Source organism: Gasterosteus aculeatus, chromosome 2 (assembly GCF_964276395.1).
Source record: "Gasterosteus aculeatus chromosome 2, fGasAcu3.hap1.1, whole genome shotgun sequence".
In the NCBI taxonomy this organism is placed as follows: domain Eukaryota; kingdom Metazoa; phylum Chordata; class Actinopteri; order Perciformes; family Gasterosteidae; genus Gasterosteus; species Gasterosteus aculeatus.
Genome location: NC_135689.1, coordinates 23,367,378 through 23,380,788, shown reverse-complemented (window position 1 = coordinate 23,380,788; position 13,411 = coordinate 23,367,378). Strand labels below are relative to the sequence as shown.

The window sequence follows — 13,411 nt, the reverse complement described above, 5'->3', positions numbered from 1 at the left end:
AAAAGCTTACGGCACCTGGGATTCCCAGGCGGTCTTCCATCCAAGTACTAACCAGGCCCTACTCTGCTTAGCTTCTGAGATCAGACGAGATCAGGCGGAGCCAGAGAGGTATGGCCGTAAGCAACTGTATGTCCTCTTCCTAATCTTTTAAAACTTGTCAAAGGTTTTGTAGTTTTGACAATGAAATGGAGTCACTTTCTAAGGCCTTCTCTGTGTCTTTTACAGATAGAAATGAAAAAGCTTACGGCACCTGGGATTCCCAGGCGGTCTTCCATCCAAGTACTAACCAGGCCCTACTCTGCTTAGCTTCTGAGATCAGACGAGATCAGGCGGAGCCAGAGAGGTATGGCCGTAAGCAACTGTATGCCCTCTTCCTAATCTTTTAAAATGTGTCAAAGGTTTTGGAGTTTTGATAATGAAAAAGGAGTCACTTTCTAATGCCTTCTCGATTTCTTCCAGAGAGAGAAATGAAAAAGCTTACGGCACCTGGGATTCCCAGGCGGTCTTCCATCCAAGTACTAACCAGGCCCTACTCTGCTTAGCTTCTGAGATCAGACGAGATCAGGCAGAGCCAGAGAGGTATGGCCGTAAGCAACTGTATGTCCTCTACCTAATCTTTTAAAATGTGTCAAAGGTTTTGTAGTTTTGACAATTAAATGGAGTCACTTTCTAAGGCCTTCTCTGTGTCTTTTACAGATAGAATTGAAAAAGCTTACGGCACCTGGGATTCCCAGGCGGTCTTCCATCCAAGTACTAACCAGGCCCTACTCTGCTTAGCTTCTGAGATCAGACGAGATCAGGCGGAGCCAGAGAGGTATGGCCGTAAGCAACTGTATGTCCTCTTCCTAATCTTTTAAAATGTGTCAAAGGTTTTGGAGTTTTGATAATGAAAAAGGAGTCACTTTCTAATGCCTTCTCGATTTCTTCCAGAGAGAGAAATGAAAAAGCTTACGGCACCTGGGATTCCCAGGCGGTCTTCCATCCAAGTACTAACCAGGCCCTACTCTGCTTAGCTTCTGAGATCAGACGAGATCAGGCGGAGCCAGAGAGGTATGGCCGTAAGCAACTGTATGTCCTCTTCCTAATATTTTAAAATGTGTCAAAGGTTTTGGAGTTTTGATAATGAAAAAGGATTCACTTTCTAATGCCTTCTCAATTTCTTCCAGAGAGAGAAATGAAAAAGCTTACGGCACCTGGGATTCCCAGGCGGTCTTCCATCCAAGTACTAACCAGGCCCTACTCTGCTTAGCTTCTGAGATCAGACGAGATCAGGCAGAGCCAGAGAGGTATGGCCGTAAGCAACTGTATGTCCTCTACCTAATCTTTTAAAATGTGTCAAAGGTTTTGTAGTTTTGACAATTAAATGGAGTCACTTTCTAAGGCCTTCTCTGTGTCTTTTACAGATAGAATTGAAAAAGCTTACGGCACCTGGGATTCCCAGGCGGTCTTCCATCCAAGTACTAACCAGGCCCTACTCTGCTTAGCTTCTGAGATCAGACGAGATCAGGCGGAGCCAGAGAGGTATGGCCGTAAGCAACTGTATGTCCTCTTCCTAATCTTTTAAAATGTGTCAAAGGTTTTGGAGTTTTGATAATGAAAAAGGAGTCACTTTCTAATGCCTTCTCGATTTCTTCCAGAGAGAGAAATGAAAAAGCTTACGGCACCTGGGATTCCCAGGCGGTCTTCCATCCAAGTACTAACCAGACCCTACTCTGCTTAGCTTCTGAGATCAGACGAGATCAGGCGGAGCCAGAGAGGTATGGCCGTAAGCAACTGTATGTCCTCTTCCTAATCTTTTAAAATGTGTCAAAGGTTTTGGAGTTTTGATAATGAAAAAGGAGTCACTTTCTAATGCCTTCTCGATTTCTTCCAGAGAGAGAAATGAAAAAGCTTACGGCACCTGGGATTCCCAGGCGGTCTTCCATCCAAGTACTAACCAGGCCCTACTCTGCTTAGCTTCTGAGATCAGACGAGATCAGGCGGAGCCAGAGAGGTATGGCCGTAAGCAACTGTATGTCCTCTTCCTAATCTTTTAAAATGTGTCAAAGGTTTTGGAGTTTTGATAATGAAAAAGGAGTCACTTTCTAATGCCTTCTCGATTTCTTCCAGAGAGAGAAATGAAAAAGCTTACGGCACCTGGGATTCCCAGGCGGTCTTCCATCCAAGTACTAACCAGGCCCTACTCTGCTTAGCTTCTGAGATCAGACGAGATCAGGCGGAGCCAGAGAGGTATGGCCGTAAGCAACTGTATGTCCTCTTCCTAATATTTTAAAATGTGTCAAAGGTTTTGGAGTTTTGATAATGAAAAAGGATTCACTTTCTAATGCCTTCTCAATTTCTTCCAGAGAGAGAAATGAAAAAGCTTACGGCACCTGGGATTCCCAGGCGGTCTTCCATCCAAGTACTAACCAGGCCCTACTCTGCTTAGCTTCTGAGATCAGACGAGATCAGGCAGAGCCAGAGAGGTATGGCCGTAAGCAACTGTATGTCCTCTACCTAATCTTTTAAAATGTGTCAAAGGTTTTGTAGTTTTGACAATTAAATGGAGTCACTTTCTAAGGCCTTCTCTGTGTCTTTTACAGATAGAATTGAAAAAGCTTACGGCACCTGGGATTCCCAGGCGGTCTTCCATCCAAGTACTAACCAGGCCCTACTCTGCTTAGCTTCTGAGATCAGACGAGATCAGGCGGAGCCAGAGAGGTATGGCCGTAAGCAACTGTATGTCCTCTTCCTAATCTTTTAAAATGTGTCAAAGGTTTTGGAGTTTTGATAATGAAAAAGGAGTCACTTTCTAATGCCTTCTCGATTTCTTCCAGAGAGAGAAATGAAAAAGCTTACGGCACCTGGGATTCCCAGGCGGTCTTCCATCCAAGTACTAACCAGACCCTACTCTGCTTAGCTTCTGAGATCAGACGAGATCAGGCGGAGCCAGAGAGGTATGGCCGTAAGCAACTGTATGTCCTCTTCCTAATCTTTTAAAATGTGTCAAAGGTTTTGGAGTTTTGATAATGAAAAAGGAGTCACTTTCTAATGCCTTCTCGATTTCTTCCAGAGAGAGAAATGAAAAAGCTTACGGCACCTGGGATTCCCAGGCGGTCTTCCATCCAAGTACTAACCAGGCCCTACTCTGCTTAGCTTCTGAGATCAGACGAGATCAGGCGGAGCAAGAGAGGTATGGCCGTAAGCAACTGTATGTCCTCTTCCTAATCTTTTAAAATGTGTCAAAGGTTTTGGAGTTTTGATAATGAAAAAGGATTCACTTTCTAATGCCTTCTCAATTTCTTCCAGAGAGAGAAATGAAAAAGCTTACGGCACCTGGGATTCCCAGGCGGTCTTCCATCCAAGTACTAACCAGGCCCTACTCTGCTTAGCTTCTGAGATCAGACGAGATCAGGCGGAGCCAGAGAGGTATGGCCGTAAGCAACTGTATGTCCTCTACCTAATCTTTTAAAATGTGTCAAAGGTTTTGTAGTTTTGACAATTAAATGGAGTCACTTTCTAAGGCCTTCTCTGTGTCTTTTACAGATAGAATTGAAAAAGCTTACGGCACCTGGGATTCCCAGGCGGTCTTCCATCCAAGTACTAACCAGGCCCTACTCTGCTTAGCTTCTGAGATCAGACGAGATCAGGCGGAGCCAGAGAGGTATGGCCGTAAGCAACTGTATGTCCTCTACCTAATCTTTTAAAATGTGTCAAAGGTTTTGGAGTTTTGATAATGAAAAAGGAGTCACTTTCTAATGCCTTCTCGATTTCTTCCAGAGAGAGAAATGAAAAAGCTTACGGCACCTGGGATTCCCAGGCGGTCTTCCATCCAAGTACTAACCAGGCCCTACTCTGCTTAGCTTCTGAGATCAGACGAGATCAGGCGGAGCCAGAGAGGTATGGCCGTAAGCAACTGTATGTCCTCTTCCTAATATTTTAAAATGTGTCAAAGGTTTTGGAGTTTTGATCATGAAAAAGGATTCACTTTCTAATGCCTTCTCAATTTCTTCCAGAGAGAGAAATGAAAAAGCTTACGGCACCTGGGATTCCCAGGCGGTCTTCCATCCAAGTACTAACCAGGCCCTACTCTGCTTAGCTTCTGAGATCAGACGAGATCAGGCGGAGCCAGAGAGGTATGGCCGTAAGCAACTGTATGTCCTCTTCCTAATCTTTTAAAACTTGTCAAAGGTTTTGTAGTTTTGACAATGAAATGGAGTCACTTTCTAAGGCCTTCTCTGTGTCTTTTACAGATAGAAATGAAAAAGCTTACGGCACCTGGGATTCCCAGGCGGTCTTCCATCCAAGTACTAACCAGGCCCTACTCTGCTTAGCTTCTGAGATCAGACGAGATCAGGCGGAGCCAGAGAGGTATGGCCGTAAGCAACTGTATGTCCTCTTCCTAATCTTTTAAAATGTGTCAAAGGTTTTGGAGTTTTGATAATGAAAAAGGAGTCACTTTCTAATGCCTTCTCGATTTCTTCCAGAGAGAGAAATGAAAAAGCTTACGGCACCTGGGATTCCCAGGCGGTCTTCCATCCAAGTACTAACCAGGCCCTACTCTGCTTAGCTTCTGAGATCAGACGAGATCAGGCAGAGCCAGAGAGGTATGGCCGTAAGCAACTGTATGTCCTCTACCTAATCTTTTAAAATGTGTCAAAGGTTTTGTAGTTTTGACAATTAAATGGAGTCACTTTCTAAGGCCTTCTCTGTGTCTTTTACAGATAGAATTGAAAAAGCTTACGGCACCTGGGATTCCCAGGCGGTCTTCCATCCAAGTACTAACCAGGCCCTACTCTGCTTAGCTTCTGAGATCAGACGAGATCAGGCGGAGCCAGAGAGGTATGGCCGTAAGCAACTGTATGTCCTCTTCCTAATCTTTTAAAATGTGTCAAAGGTTTTGGAGTTTTGATAATGAAAAAGGAGTCACTTTCTAATGCCTTCTCGATTTCTTCCAGAGAGAGAAATGAAAAAGCTTACGGCACCTGGGATTCCCAGGCGGTCTTCCATCCAAGTACTAACCAGGCCCTACTCTGCTTAGCTTCTGAGATCAGACGAGATCAGGCGGAGCCAGAGAGGTATGGCCGTAAGCAACTGTATGTCCTCTTCCTAATCTTTTAAAATGTGTCAAAGGTTTTGGAGTTTTGATAATGAAAAAGGAGTCACTTTCTAATGCCTTCTCGATTTCTTCCAGAGAGAGAAATGAAAAAGCTTACGGCACCTGGGATTCCCAGGCGGTCTTCCATCCAAGTACTAACCAGGCCCTACTCTGCTTAGCTTCTGAGATCAGACGAGATCAGGCGGAGCCAGAGAGGTATGGCCGTAAGCAACTGTATGTCCTCTTCCTAATCTTTTAAAATGTGTCAAAGGTTTTGGAGTTTTGATAATGAAAAAGGATTCACTTTCTAATGCCTTCTCAATTTCTTCCAGAGAGAGAAATGAAAAAGCTTACGGCACCTGGGATTCCCAGGCGGTCTTCCATCCAAGTACTAACCAGGCCCTACTCTGCTTAGCTTCTGAGATCAGACGAGATCAGGCGGAGCCAGAGAGGTATGGCCGTAAGCAACTGTATGTCCTCTACCTAATCTTTTAAAATGTGTCAAAGGTTTTGTAGTTTTGACAATGAAATGGAGTCACTTTCTAAGGCCTTCTCTGTGTCTTTTACAGATAGAAATGAAAAAGCTTACGGCACCTGGGATTCCCAGGCGGTCTTCCATCCAAGTACTAACCAGGCCCTACTCTGCTTAGCTTCTGAGATCAGACGAGATCAGGCGGAGCCAGAGAGGTATGGCCGTAAGCAACTGTATGTCCTCTACCTAATCTTTTAAAATGTGTCAAAGGTTTTGGAGTTTTGATAATGAAAAAGGAGTCACTTTCTAATGCCTTCTCGATTTCTTCCAGAGAGAGAAATGAAAAAGCTTACGGCACCTGGGATTCCCAGGCGGTCTTCCATCCAAGTACTAACCAGGCCCTACTCTGCTTAGCTTCTGAGATCAGACGAGATCAGGCGGAGCCAGAGAGGTATGGCCGTAAGCAACTGTATGTCCTCTTCCTAATATTTTAAAATGTGTCAAAGGTTTTGGAGTTTTGATCATGAAAAAGGATTCACTTTCTAATGCCTTCTCAATTTCTTCCAGAGAGAGAAATGAAAAAGCTTACGGCACCTGGGATTCCCAGGCGGTCTTCCATCCAAGTACTAACCAGGCCCTACTCTGCTTAGCTTCTGAGATCAGACGAGATCAGGCGGAGCCAGAGAGGTATGGCCGTAAGCAACTGTATGTCCTCTTCCTAATCTTTTAAAACTTGTCAAAGGTTTTGTAGTTTTGACAATGAAATGGAGTCACTTTCTAAGGCCTTCTCTGTGTCTTTTACAGATAGAAATGAAAAAGCTTACGGCACCTGGGATTCCCAGGCGGTCTTCCATCCAAGTACTAACCAGGCCCTACTCTGCTTAGCTTCTGAGATCAGACGAGATCAGGCGGAGCCAGAGAGGTATGGCCGTAAGCAACTGTATGTCCTCTTCCTAATCTTTTAAAATGTGTCAAAGGTTTTGGAGTTTTGATAATGAAAAAGGAGTCACTTTCTAATGCCTTCTCGATTTCTTCCAGAGAGAGAAATGAAAAAGCTTACGGCACCTGGGATTCCCAGGCGGTCTTCCATCCAAGTACTAACCAGGCCCTACTCTGCTTAGCTTCTGAGATCAGACGAGATCAGGCAGAGCCAGAGAGGTATGGCCGTAAGCAACTGTATGTCCTCTACCTAATCTTTTAAAATGTGTCAAAGGTTTTGTAGTTTTGACAATTAAATGGAGTCACTTTCTAAGGCCTTCTCTGTGTCTTTTACAGATAGAATTGAAAAAGCTTACGGCACCTGGGATTCCCAGGCGGTCTTCCATCCAAGTACTAACCAGGCCCTACTCTGCTTAGCTTCTGAGATCAGACGAGATCAGGCGGAGCCAGAGAGGTATGGCCGTAAGCAACTGTATGTCCTCTTCCTAATCTTTTAAAATGTGTCAAAGGTTTTGGAGTTTTGATAATGAAAAAGGAGTCACTTTCTAATGCCTTCTCGATTTCTTCCAGAGAGAGAAATGAAAAAGCTTACGGCACCTGGGATTCCCAGGCGGTCTTCCATCCAAGTACTAACCAGGCCCTACTCTGCTTAGCTTCTGAGATCAGACGAGATCAGGCGGAGCCAGAGAGGTATGGCCGTAAGCAACTGTATGTCCTCTTCCTAATCTTTTAAAATGTGTCAAAGGTTTTGGAGTTTTGATAATGAAAAAGGATTCACTTTCTAATGCCTTCTCAATTTCTTCCAGAGAGAGAAATGAAAAAGCTTACGGCACCTGGGATTCCCAGGCGGTCTTCCATCCAAGTACTAACCAGGCCCTACTCTGCTTAGCTTCTGAGATCAGACGAGATCAGGCGGAGCCAGAGAGGTATGGCCGTAAGCAACTGTATGTCCTCTACCTAATCTTTTAAAATGTGTCAAAGGTTTTGTAGTTTTGACAATTAAATGGAGTCACTTTCTAAGGCCTTCTCTGTGTCTTTTACAGATAGAATTGAAAAAGCTTACGGCACCTGGGATTCCCAGGCGGTCTTCCATCCAAGTACTAACCAGGCCCTACTCTGCTTAGCTTCTGAGATCAGACGAGATCAGGCGGAGCCAGAGAGGTATGGCCGTAAGCAACTGTATGTCCTCTTCCTAATCTTTTAAAATGTGTCAAAGGTTTTGGAGTTTTGATAATGAAAAAGGAGTCACTTTCTAATGCCTTCTCGATTTCTTCCAGAGAGAGAAATGAAAAAGCTTACGGCACCTGGGATTCCCAGGCGGTCTTCCATCCAAGTACTAACCAGGCCCTACTCTGCTTAGCTTCTGAGATCAGACGAGATCAGGCAGAGCCAGAGAGGTATGGCCGTAAGCAACTGTATGTCCTCTACCTAATCTTTTAAAATGTGTCAAAGGTTTTGTAGTTTTGACAATTAAATGGAGTCACTTTCTAAGGCCTTCTCTGTGTCTTTTACAGATAGAATTGAAAAAGCTTACGGCACCTGGGATTCCCAGGCGGTCTTCCATCCAAGTACTAACCAGGCCCTACTCTGCTTAGCTTCTGAGATCAGACGAGATCAGGCGGAGCCAGAGAGGTATGGCCGTAAGCAACTGTATGTCCTCTTCCTAATCTTTTAAAATGTGTCAAAGGTTTTGGAGTTTTGATAATGAAAAAGGAGTCACTTTCTAATGCCTTCTCGATTTCTTCCAGAGAGAGAAATGAAAAAGCTTACGGCACCTGGGATTCCCAGGCGGTCTTCCATCCAAGTACTAACCAGGCCCTACTCTGCTTAGCTTCTGAGATCAGACGAGATCAGGCGGAGCCAGAGAGGTATGGCCGTAAGCAACTGTATGTCCTCTTCCTAATCTTTTAAAATGTGTCAAAGGTTTTGGAGTTTTGATAATGAAAAAGGATTCACTTTCTAATGCCTTCTCAATTTCTTCCAGAGAGAGAAATGAAAAAGCTTACGGCACCTGGGATTCCCAGGCGGTCTTCCATCCAAGTACTAACCAGGCCCTACTCTGCTTAGCTTCTGAGATCAGACGAGATCAGGCGGAGCCAGAGAGGTATGGCCGTAAGCAACTGTATGTCCTCTACCTAATCTTTTAAAATGTGTCAAAGGTTTTGTAGTTTTGACAATTAAATGGAGTCACTTTCTAAGGCCTTCTCTGTGTCTTTTACAGATAGAATTGAAAAAGCTTACGGCACCTGGGATTCCCAGGCGGTCTTCCATCCAAGTACTAACCAGGCCCTACTCTGCTTAGCTTCTGAGATCAGACGAGATCAGGCGGAGCCAGAGAGGTATGGCCGTAAGCAACTGTATGTCCTCTACCTAATCTTTTAAAATGTGTCAAAGGTTTTGTAGTTTTGACAATTAAATGGAGTCACTTTCTAAGGCCTTCTCTGTGTCTTTTACAGATAGAATTGAAAAAGCTTACGGCACCTGGGATTCCCAGGCGGTCTTCCATCCAAGTACTAACCAGGCCCTACTCTGCTTAGCTTCTGAGATCAGACGAGATCAGGCGGAGCCAGAGAGGTATGGCCGTAAGCAACTGTATGTCCTCTACCTAATCTTTTAAAATGTGTCAAAGGTTTTGGAGTTTTGATAATGAAAAAGGAGTCACTTTCTAATGCCTTCTCGATTTCTTCCAGAGAGAGAAATGAAAAAGCTTACGGCACCTGGGATTCCCAGGCGGTCTTCCATCCAAGTACTAACCAGGCCCTACTCTGCTTAGCTTCTGAGATCAGACGAGATCAGGCGGAGCCAGAGAGGTATGGCCGTAAGCAACTGTATGTCCTCTTCCTAATATTTTAAAATGTGTCAAAGGTTTTGGAGTTTTGATCATGAAAAAGGATTCACTTTCTAATGCCTTCTCAATTTCTTCCAGAGAGAGAAATGAAAAAGCTTACGGCACCTGGGATTCCCAGGCGGTCTTCCATCCAAGTACTAACCAGGCCCTACTCTGCTTAGCTTCTGAGATCAGACGAGATCAGGCGGAGCCAGAGAGGTATGGCCGTAAGCAACTGTATGTCCTCTTCCTAATCTTTTAAAACTTGTCAAAGGTTTTGTAGTTTTGACAATGAAATGGAGTCACTTTCTAAGGCCTTCTCTGTGTCTTTTACAGATAGAAATGAAAAAGCTTACGGCACCTGGGATTCCCAGGCGGTCTTCCATCCAAGTACTAACCAGGCCCTACTCTGCTTAGCTTCTGAGATCAGACGAGATCAGGCGGAGCCAGAGAGGTATGGCCGTAAGCAACTGTATGTCCTCTTCCTAATCTTTTAAAATGTGTCAAAGGTTTTGGAGTTTTGATAATGAAAAAGGAGTCACTTTCTAATGCCTTCTCGATTTCTTCCAGAGAGAGAAATGAAAAAGCTTACGGCACCTGGGATTCCCAGGCGGTCTTCCATCCAAGTACTAACCAGGCCCTACTCTGCTTAGCTTCTGAGATCAGACGAGATCAGGCAGAGCCAGAGAGGTATGGCCGTAAGCAACTGTATGTCCTCTACCTAATCTTTTAAAATGTGTCAAAGGTTTTGTAGTTTTGACAATTAAATGGAGTCACTTTCTAAGGCCTTCTCTGTGTCTTTTACAGATAGAATTGAAAAAGCTTACGGCACCTGGGATTCCCAGGCGGTCTTCCATCCAAGTACTAACCAGGCCCTACTCTGCTTAGCTTCTGAGATCAGACGAGATCAGGCGGAGCCAGAGAGGTATGGCCGTAAGCAACTGTATGTCCTCTTCCTAATCTTTTAAAATGTGTCAAAGGTTTTGGAGTTTTGATAATGAAAAAGGAGTCACTTTCTAATGCCTTCTCGATTTCTTCCAGAGAGAGAAATGAAAAAGCTTACGGCACCTGGGATTCCCAGGCGGTCTTCCATCCAAGTACTAACCAGGCCCTACTCTGCTTAGCTTCTGAGATCAGACGAGATCAGGCGGAGCCAGAGAGGTATGGCCGTAAGCAACTGTATGTCCTCTTCCTAATCTTTTAAAATGTGTCAAAGGTTTTGGAGTTTTGATAATGAAAAAGGATTCACTTTCTAATGCCTTCTCAATTTCTTCCAGAGAGAGAAATGAAAAAGCTTACGGCACCTGGGATTCCCAGGCGGTCTTCCATCCAAGTACTAACCAGGCCCTACTCTGCTTAGCTTCTGAGATCAGACGAGATCAGGCGGAGCCAGAGAGGTATGGCCGTAAGCAACTGTATGTCCTCTACCTAATCTTTTAAAATGTGTCAAAGGTTTTGTAGTTTTGACAATTAAATGGAGTCACTTTCTAAGGCCTTCTCTGTGTCTTTTACAGATAGAATTGAAAAAGCTTACGGCACCTGGGATTCCCAGGCGGTCTTCCATCCAAGTACTAACCAGGCCCTACTCTGCTTAGCTTCTGAGATCAGACGAGATCAGGCGGAGCCAGAGAGGTATGGCCGTAAGCAACTGTATGTCCTCTACCTAATCTTTTAAAATGTGTCAAAGGTTTTGGAGTTTTGATAATGAAAAAGGAGTCACTTTCTAATGCCTTCTCGATTTCTTCCAGAGAGAGAAATGAAAAAGCTTACGGCACCTGGGATTCCCAGGCGGTCTTCCATCCAAGTACTAACCAGGCCCTACTCTGCTTAGCTTCTGAGATCAGACGAGATCAGGCGGAGCCAGAGAGGTATGGCCGTAAGCAACTGTATGTCCTCTTCCTAATATTTTAAAATGTGTCAAAGGTTTTGGAGTTTCGATCATGAAAAAGGATTCACTTTCTAATGCCTTCTCAATTTCTTCCAGAGAGAGAAATGAAAAAGCTTACGGCACCTGGGATTCCCAGGCGGTCTTCCATCCAAGTACTAACCAGGCCCTACTCTGCTTAGCTTCTGAGATCAGATGAGATCAGGCGGAGCCAGAGAGGTATGGCCGTAAGCAACTGTATGTCCTCTTCCTAATCTTTTAAAACTTGTCAAAGGTTTTGTAGTTTTGACAATGAAATGGAGTCACTTTCTAAGGCCTTCTCTGTGTCTTTTACAGATAGAATTGAAAAAGCTTACGGCACCTGGGATTCCCAGGCGGTCTTCCATCCAAGTACTAACCAGGCCCTACTCTGCTTAGCTTCTGAGATCAGACGAGATCAGGCGGAGCCAGAGAGGTATGGCCGTAAGCAACTGTATGTCCTCTTCCTAATCTTTTAAAATGTGTCAAAGGTTTTGGAGTTTTGATAATGAAAAAGGAGTCACTTTCTAATGCCTTCTCGATTTCTTCCAGAGAGAGAAATGAAAAAGCTTACGGCACCTGGGATTCCCAGGCGGTCTTCCATCCAAGTACTAACCAGGCCCTACTCTGCTTAGCTTCTGAGATCAGACGAGATCAGGCGGAGCCAGAGAGGTATGGCCGTAAGCAACTGTATGTCCTCTTCCTAATATTTTAAAATGTGTCAAAGGTTTTGGAGTTTTGATAATGAAAAAGGATTCACTTTCTAATGCCTTCTCAATTTCTTCCAGAGAGAGAAATGAAAAAGCTTACGGCACCTGGGATTCCCAGGCGGTCTTCCATCCAAGTACTAACCAGGCCCTACTCTGCTTAGCTTCTGAGATCAGACGAGATCAGGCGGAGCCAGAGAGGTATGGCCGTAAGCAACTGTATGTCCTCTTCCTAATCTTTTAAAATGTGTCAAAGGTTTTGGAGTTTTGATAATGAAAAAGGAGTCACTTTCTAATGCCTTCTCGATTTCTTCCAGAGAGAGAAATGAAAAAGCTTACGGCACCTGGGATTCCCAGGCGGTCTTCCATCCAAGTACTAACCAGGCCCTACTCTGCTTAGCTTCTGAGATCAGACGAGATCAGGCGGAGCCAGAGAGGTATGGCCGTAAGCAACTGTATGTCCTCTTCCTAATCTTTTAAAATGTGTCAAAGGTTTTGGAGTTTTGATAATGAAAAAGGAGTCACTTTCTAATGCCTTCTCGATTTCTTCCAGAGAGAGAAATGAAAAAGCTTACGGCACCTGGGATTCCCAGGCGGTCTTCCATCCAAGTACTAACCAGGCCCTACTCTGCTTAGCTTCTGAGATCAGACGAGATCAGGCGGAGCCAGAGAGGTATGGCCGTAAGCAACTGTATGTCCTCTTCCTAATCTTTTAAAATGTGTCAAAGGTTTTGGAGTTTTGATAATGAAAAAGGAGTCACTTTCTAATGCCTTCTCGATTTCTTCCAGAGAGAGAAATGAAAAAGCTTACGGCACCTGGGATTCCCAGGCGGTCTTCCATCCAAGTACTAACCAGGCCCTACTCTGCTTAGCTTCTGAGATCAGACGAGATCAGGCGGAGCCAGAGAGGTATGGCCGTAAGCAACTGTATGTCCTCTTCCTAATCTTTTAAAACTTGTCAAAGGTTTTGTAGTTTTGACAATGAAATGGAGTCACTTTCTAAGGCCTTCTCTGTGTCTTTTACAGATAGAAATGAAAAAGCTTACGGCACCTGGGATTCCCAGGCGGTCTTCCATCCAAGTACTAACCAGGCCCTACTCTGCTTAGCTTCTGAGATCAGACGAGATCAGGCGGAGCCAGAGAGGTATGGCCGTAAGCAACTGTATGCCCTCTTCCTAATCTTTTAAAATGTGTCAAAGGTTTTGGAGTTTTGATAATGAAAAAGGAGTCACTTTCTAATGCCTTCTCGATTTCTTCCAGAGAGAGAAATGAAAAAGCTTACGGCACCTGGGATTCCCAGGCGGTCTTCCATCCAAGTACTAACCAGGCCCTACTCTGCTTAGCTTCTGAGATCAGACGAGATCAGGCAGAGCCAGAGAGGTATGGCCGTAAGCAACTGTATGTCCTCTACCTAATCTTTTAAAATGTGTCAAAGGTTTTGTAGTTTTGACAATTAAATGGAGTCACTTTCTAAGGCCTTCTCTGT

The 13,411-nt window shown here is 44.5% G+C and overlaps 57 non-coding genes across 57 annotated transcripts; all 57 read right to left on the bottom strand.

The window, feature by feature from the left end:
* Nucleotides 1–3: 3 nt before the first annotated feature.
* On the bottom strand, nucleotides 4–122 carry LOC144403434 (5S ribosomal RNA). The gene has a single exon (XR_013465372.1). It is a non-coding gene; the product is annotated as a 5S ribosomal RNA (ribosomal RNA).
* A 116-nt stretch (nucleotides 123–238) lies between these two features.
* Nucleotides 239–357, bottom strand: LOC144403432 (5S ribosomal RNA). Its single transcript, XR_013465370.1, has one exon. It is a non-coding gene; the product is annotated as a 5S ribosomal RNA (ribosomal RNA).
* Nucleotides 358–474: 117 nt separating this feature from the next.
* LOC144397376 (5S ribosomal RNA) lies at nucleotides 475–593 on the bottom strand. Its single transcript, XR_013459522.1, has one exon. It is a non-coding gene; the product is annotated as a 5S ribosomal RNA (ribosomal RNA).
* A 116-nt stretch (nucleotides 594–709) lies between these two features.
* LOC144403431 (5S ribosomal RNA) lies at nucleotides 710–828 on the bottom strand. Its single transcript, XR_013465369.1, has one exon. It is a non-coding gene; the product is annotated as a 5S ribosomal RNA (ribosomal RNA).
* Nucleotides 829–945: 117 nt separating this feature from the next.
* LOC144403430 (5S ribosomal RNA) lies at nucleotides 946–1,064 on the bottom strand. Its single transcript, XR_013465368.1, has one exon. It is a non-coding gene; the product is annotated as a 5S ribosomal RNA (ribosomal RNA).
* Nucleotides 1,065–1,181: 117 nt separating this feature from the next.
* On the bottom strand, nucleotides 1,182–1,300 carry LOC144397375 (5S ribosomal RNA). Its single transcript, XR_013459521.1, has one exon. It is a non-coding gene; the product is annotated as a 5S ribosomal RNA (ribosomal RNA).
* Nucleotides 1,301–1,416: 116 nt separating this feature from the next.
* On the bottom strand, nucleotides 1,417–1,535 carry LOC144403429 (5S ribosomal RNA). The gene has a single exon (XR_013465367.1). It is a non-coding gene; the product is annotated as a 5S ribosomal RNA (ribosomal RNA).
* Nucleotides 1,536–1,652: 117 nt separating this feature from the next.
* Nucleotides 1,653–1,771, bottom strand: LOC144398249 (5S ribosomal RNA). The gene has a single exon (XR_013460396.1). It is a non-coding gene; the product is annotated as a 5S ribosomal RNA (ribosomal RNA).
* A 117-nt stretch (nucleotides 1,772–1,888) lies between these two features.
* Nucleotides 1,889–2,007, bottom strand: LOC144403428 (5S ribosomal RNA). Its single transcript, XR_013465366.1, has one exon. It is a non-coding gene; the product is annotated as a 5S ribosomal RNA (ribosomal RNA).
* Nucleotides 2,008–2,124: 117 nt separating this feature from the next.
* LOC144403427 (5S ribosomal RNA) lies at nucleotides 2,125–2,243 on the bottom strand. Its single transcript, XR_013465365.1, has one exon. It is a non-coding gene; the product is annotated as a 5S ribosomal RNA (ribosomal RNA).
* Nucleotides 2,244–2,360: 117 nt separating this feature from the next.
* Nucleotides 2,361–2,479, bottom strand: LOC144397374 (5S ribosomal RNA). The gene has a single exon (XR_013459520.1). It is a non-coding gene; the product is annotated as a 5S ribosomal RNA (ribosomal RNA).
* Nucleotides 2,480–2,595: 116 nt separating this feature from the next.
* Nucleotides 2,596–2,714, bottom strand: LOC144403426 (5S ribosomal RNA). The gene has a single exon (XR_013465364.1). It is a non-coding gene; the product is annotated as a 5S ribosomal RNA (ribosomal RNA).
* A 117-nt stretch (nucleotides 2,715–2,831) lies between these two features.
* Nucleotides 2,832–2,950, bottom strand: LOC144398248 (5S ribosomal RNA). The gene has a single exon (XR_013460395.1). It is a non-coding gene; the product is annotated as a 5S ribosomal RNA (ribosomal RNA).
* A 117-nt stretch (nucleotides 2,951–3,067) lies between these two features.
* Nucleotides 3,068–3,186, bottom strand: LOC144397301 (5S ribosomal RNA). Its single transcript, XR_013459446.1, has one exon. It is a non-coding gene; the product is annotated as a 5S ribosomal RNA (ribosomal RNA).
* Nucleotides 3,187–3,303: 117 nt separating this feature from the next.
* LOC144403425 (5S ribosomal RNA) lies at nucleotides 3,304–3,422 on the bottom strand. Its single transcript, XR_013465363.1, has one exon. It is a non-coding gene; the product is annotated as a 5S ribosomal RNA (ribosomal RNA).
* Nucleotides 3,423–3,538: 116 nt separating this feature from the next.
* On the bottom strand, nucleotides 3,539–3,657 carry LOC144403424 (5S ribosomal RNA). The gene has a single exon (XR_013465362.1). It is a non-coding gene; the product is annotated as a 5S ribosomal RNA (ribosomal RNA).
* A 117-nt stretch (nucleotides 3,658–3,774) lies between these two features.
* On the bottom strand, nucleotides 3,775–3,893 carry LOC144403423 (5S ribosomal RNA). Its single transcript, XR_013465361.1, has one exon. It is a non-coding gene; the product is annotated as a 5S ribosomal RNA (ribosomal RNA).
* Nucleotides 3,894–4,010: 117 nt separating this feature from the next.
* Nucleotides 4,011–4,129, bottom strand: LOC144403421 (5S ribosomal RNA). Its single transcript, XR_013465359.1, has one exon. It is a non-coding gene; the product is annotated as a 5S ribosomal RNA (ribosomal RNA).
* A 116-nt stretch (nucleotides 4,130–4,245) lies between these two features.
* LOC144403420 (5S ribosomal RNA) lies at nucleotides 4,246–4,364 on the bottom strand. Its single transcript, XR_013465358.1, has one exon. It is a non-coding gene; the product is annotated as a 5S ribosomal RNA (ribosomal RNA).
* A 117-nt stretch (nucleotides 4,365–4,481) lies between these two features.
* On the bottom strand, nucleotides 4,482–4,600 carry LOC144397373 (5S ribosomal RNA). The gene has a single exon (XR_013459519.1). It is a non-coding gene; the product is annotated as a 5S ribosomal RNA (ribosomal RNA).
* Nucleotides 4,601–4,716: 116 nt separating this feature from the next.
* LOC144403419 (5S ribosomal RNA) lies at nucleotides 4,717–4,835 on the bottom strand. The gene has a single exon (XR_013465357.1). It is a non-coding gene; the product is annotated as a 5S ribosomal RNA (ribosomal RNA).
* Nucleotides 4,836–4,952: 117 nt separating this feature from the next.
* On the bottom strand, nucleotides 4,953–5,071 carry LOC144403418 (5S ribosomal RNA). Its single transcript, XR_013465356.1, has one exon. It is a non-coding gene; the product is annotated as a 5S ribosomal RNA (ribosomal RNA).
* Nucleotides 5,072–5,188: 117 nt separating this feature from the next.
* On the bottom strand, nucleotides 5,189–5,307 carry LOC144403417 (5S ribosomal RNA). Its single transcript, XR_013465355.1, has one exon. It is a non-coding gene; the product is annotated as a 5S ribosomal RNA (ribosomal RNA).
* Nucleotides 5,308–5,424: 117 nt separating this feature from the next.
* On the bottom strand, nucleotides 5,425–5,543 carry LOC144403415 (5S ribosomal RNA). The gene has a single exon (XR_013465353.1). It is a non-coding gene; the product is annotated as a 5S ribosomal RNA (ribosomal RNA).
* Nucleotides 5,544–5,659: 116 nt separating this feature from the next.
* LOC144403414 (5S ribosomal RNA) lies at nucleotides 5,660–5,778 on the bottom strand. The gene has a single exon (XR_013465352.1). It is a non-coding gene; the product is annotated as a 5S ribosomal RNA (ribosomal RNA).
* Nucleotides 5,779–5,895: 117 nt separating this feature from the next.
* LOC144403413 (5S ribosomal RNA) lies at nucleotides 5,896–6,014 on the bottom strand. Its single transcript, XR_013465351.1, has one exon. It is a non-coding gene; the product is annotated as a 5S ribosomal RNA (ribosomal RNA).
* Nucleotides 6,015–6,131: 117 nt separating this feature from the next.
* LOC144403412 (5S ribosomal RNA) lies at nucleotides 6,132–6,250 on the bottom strand. The gene has a single exon (XR_013465350.1). It is a non-coding gene; the product is annotated as a 5S ribosomal RNA (ribosomal RNA).
* A 116-nt stretch (nucleotides 6,251–6,366) lies between these two features.
* Nucleotides 6,367–6,485, bottom strand: LOC144403411 (5S ribosomal RNA). Its single transcript, XR_013465349.1, has one exon. It is a non-coding gene; the product is annotated as a 5S ribosomal RNA (ribosomal RNA).
* Nucleotides 6,486–6,602: 117 nt separating this feature from the next.
* LOC144397372 (5S ribosomal RNA) lies at nucleotides 6,603–6,721 on the bottom strand. The gene has a single exon (XR_013459518.1). It is a non-coding gene; the product is annotated as a 5S ribosomal RNA (ribosomal RNA).
* A 116-nt stretch (nucleotides 6,722–6,837) lies between these two features.
* Nucleotides 6,838–6,956, bottom strand: LOC144403409 (5S ribosomal RNA). Its single transcript, XR_013465347.1, has one exon. It is a non-coding gene; the product is annotated as a 5S ribosomal RNA (ribosomal RNA).
* A 117-nt stretch (nucleotides 6,957–7,073) lies between these two features.
* On the bottom strand, nucleotides 7,074–7,192 carry LOC144403408 (5S ribosomal RNA). Its single transcript, XR_013465346.1, has one exon. It is a non-coding gene; the product is annotated as a 5S ribosomal RNA (ribosomal RNA).
* Nucleotides 7,193–7,309: 117 nt separating this feature from the next.
* LOC144403407 (5S ribosomal RNA) lies at nucleotides 7,310–7,428 on the bottom strand. Its single transcript, XR_013465345.1, has one exon. It is a non-coding gene; the product is annotated as a 5S ribosomal RNA (ribosomal RNA).
* Nucleotides 7,429–7,544: 116 nt separating this feature from the next.
* LOC144403406 (5S ribosomal RNA) lies at nucleotides 7,545–7,663 on the bottom strand. Its single transcript, XR_013465344.1, has one exon. It is a non-coding gene; the product is annotated as a 5S ribosomal RNA (ribosomal RNA).
* A 117-nt stretch (nucleotides 7,664–7,780) lies between these two features.
* Nucleotides 7,781–7,899, bottom strand: LOC144397371 (5S ribosomal RNA). Its single transcript, XR_013459517.1, has one exon. It is a non-coding gene; the product is annotated as a 5S ribosomal RNA (ribosomal RNA).
* Nucleotides 7,900–8,015: 116 nt separating this feature from the next.
* On the bottom strand, nucleotides 8,016–8,134 carry LOC144403405 (5S ribosomal RNA). The gene has a single exon (XR_013465343.1). It is a non-coding gene; the product is annotated as a 5S ribosomal RNA (ribosomal RNA).
* Nucleotides 8,135–8,251: 117 nt separating this feature from the next.
* Nucleotides 8,252–8,370, bottom strand: LOC144403404 (5S ribosomal RNA). The gene has a single exon (XR_013465342.1). It is a non-coding gene; the product is annotated as a 5S ribosomal RNA (ribosomal RNA).
* Nucleotides 8,371–8,487: 117 nt separating this feature from the next.
* On the bottom strand, nucleotides 8,488–8,606 carry LOC144403403 (5S ribosomal RNA). The gene has a single exon (XR_013465341.1). It is a non-coding gene; the product is annotated as a 5S ribosomal RNA (ribosomal RNA).
* Nucleotides 8,607–8,722: 116 nt separating this feature from the next.
* Nucleotides 8,723–8,841, bottom strand: LOC144403402 (5S ribosomal RNA). The gene has a single exon (XR_013465340.1). It is a non-coding gene; the product is annotated as a 5S ribosomal RNA (ribosomal RNA).
* Nucleotides 8,842–8,957: 116 nt separating this feature from the next.
* LOC144403401 (5S ribosomal RNA) lies at nucleotides 8,958–9,076 on the bottom strand. The gene has a single exon (XR_013465339.1). It is a non-coding gene; the product is annotated as a 5S ribosomal RNA (ribosomal RNA).
* Nucleotides 9,077–9,193: 117 nt separating this feature from the next.
* On the bottom strand, nucleotides 9,194–9,312 carry LOC144403400 (5S ribosomal RNA). Its single transcript, XR_013465338.1, has one exon. It is a non-coding gene; the product is annotated as a 5S ribosomal RNA (ribosomal RNA).
* Nucleotides 9,313–9,429: 117 nt separating this feature from the next.
* LOC144403398 (5S ribosomal RNA) lies at nucleotides 9,430–9,548 on the bottom strand. Its single transcript, XR_013465336.1, has one exon. It is a non-coding gene; the product is annotated as a 5S ribosomal RNA (ribosomal RNA).
* Nucleotides 9,549–9,664: 116 nt separating this feature from the next.
* Nucleotides 9,665–9,783, bottom strand: LOC144403397 (5S ribosomal RNA). Its single transcript, XR_013465335.1, has one exon. It is a non-coding gene; the product is annotated as a 5S ribosomal RNA (ribosomal RNA).
* A 117-nt stretch (nucleotides 9,784–9,900) lies between these two features.
* Nucleotides 9,901–10,019, bottom strand: LOC144397370 (5S ribosomal RNA). Its single transcript, XR_013459516.1, has one exon. It is a non-coding gene; the product is annotated as a 5S ribosomal RNA (ribosomal RNA).
* A 116-nt stretch (nucleotides 10,020–10,135) lies between these two features.
* Nucleotides 10,136–10,254, bottom strand: LOC144403396 (5S ribosomal RNA). Its single transcript, XR_013465334.1, has one exon. It is a non-coding gene; the product is annotated as a 5S ribosomal RNA (ribosomal RNA).
* Nucleotides 10,255–10,371: 117 nt separating this feature from the next.
* LOC144403395 (5S ribosomal RNA) lies at nucleotides 10,372–10,490 on the bottom strand. The gene has a single exon (XR_013465333.1). It is a non-coding gene; the product is annotated as a 5S ribosomal RNA (ribosomal RNA).
* Nucleotides 10,491–10,607: 117 nt separating this feature from the next.
* Nucleotides 10,608–10,726, bottom strand: LOC144403394 (5S ribosomal RNA). The gene has a single exon (XR_013465332.1). It is a non-coding gene; the product is annotated as a 5S ribosomal RNA (ribosomal RNA).
* A 116-nt stretch (nucleotides 10,727–10,842) lies between these two features.
* On the bottom strand, nucleotides 10,843–10,961 carry LOC144403393 (5S ribosomal RNA). The gene has a single exon (XR_013465331.1). It is a non-coding gene; the product is annotated as a 5S ribosomal RNA (ribosomal RNA).
* A 117-nt stretch (nucleotides 10,962–11,078) lies between these two features.
* On the bottom strand, nucleotides 11,079–11,197 carry LOC144403392 (5S ribosomal RNA). Its single transcript, XR_013465330.1, has one exon. It is a non-coding gene; the product is annotated as a 5S ribosomal RNA (ribosomal RNA).
* Nucleotides 11,198–11,314: 117 nt separating this feature from the next.
* On the bottom strand, nucleotides 11,315–11,433 carry LOC144404360 (5S ribosomal RNA). The gene has a single exon (XR_013466300.1). It is a non-coding gene; the product is annotated as a 5S ribosomal RNA (ribosomal RNA).
* Nucleotides 11,434–11,549: 116 nt separating this feature from the next.
* LOC144403391 (5S ribosomal RNA) lies at nucleotides 11,550–11,668 on the bottom strand. The gene has a single exon (XR_013465329.1). It is a non-coding gene; the product is annotated as a 5S ribosomal RNA (ribosomal RNA).
* Nucleotides 11,669–11,785: 117 nt separating this feature from the next.
* Nucleotides 11,786–11,904, bottom strand: LOC144403390 (5S ribosomal RNA). The gene has a single exon (XR_013465328.1). It is a non-coding gene; the product is annotated as a 5S ribosomal RNA (ribosomal RNA).
* A 117-nt stretch (nucleotides 11,905–12,021) lies between these two features.
* LOC144403389 (5S ribosomal RNA) lies at nucleotides 12,022–12,140 on the bottom strand. The gene has a single exon (XR_013465327.1). It is a non-coding gene; the product is annotated as a 5S ribosomal RNA (ribosomal RNA).
* A 117-nt stretch (nucleotides 12,141–12,257) lies between these two features.
* Nucleotides 12,258–12,376, bottom strand: LOC144403387 (5S ribosomal RNA). Its single transcript, XR_013465325.1, has one exon. It is a non-coding gene; the product is annotated as a 5S ribosomal RNA (ribosomal RNA).
* A 117-nt stretch (nucleotides 12,377–12,493) lies between these two features.
* Nucleotides 12,494–12,612, bottom strand: LOC144403386 (5S ribosomal RNA). The gene has a single exon (XR_013465324.1). It is a non-coding gene; the product is annotated as a 5S ribosomal RNA (ribosomal RNA).
* Nucleotides 12,613–12,729: 117 nt separating this feature from the next.
* Nucleotides 12,730–12,848, bottom strand: LOC144403385 (5S ribosomal RNA). The gene has a single exon (XR_013465323.1). It is a non-coding gene; the product is annotated as a 5S ribosomal RNA (ribosomal RNA).
* Nucleotides 12,849–12,964: 116 nt separating this feature from the next.
* Nucleotides 12,965–13,083, bottom strand: LOC144403384 (5S ribosomal RNA). The gene has a single exon (XR_013465322.1). It is a non-coding gene; the product is annotated as a 5S ribosomal RNA (ribosomal RNA).
* A 117-nt stretch (nucleotides 13,084–13,200) lies between these two features.
* LOC144397369 (5S ribosomal RNA) lies at nucleotides 13,201–13,319 on the bottom strand. The gene has a single exon (XR_013459515.1). It is a non-coding gene; the product is annotated as a 5S ribosomal RNA (ribosomal RNA).
* Between the last annotated feature and the right edge of the window lie 92 nt (nucleotides 13,320–13,411).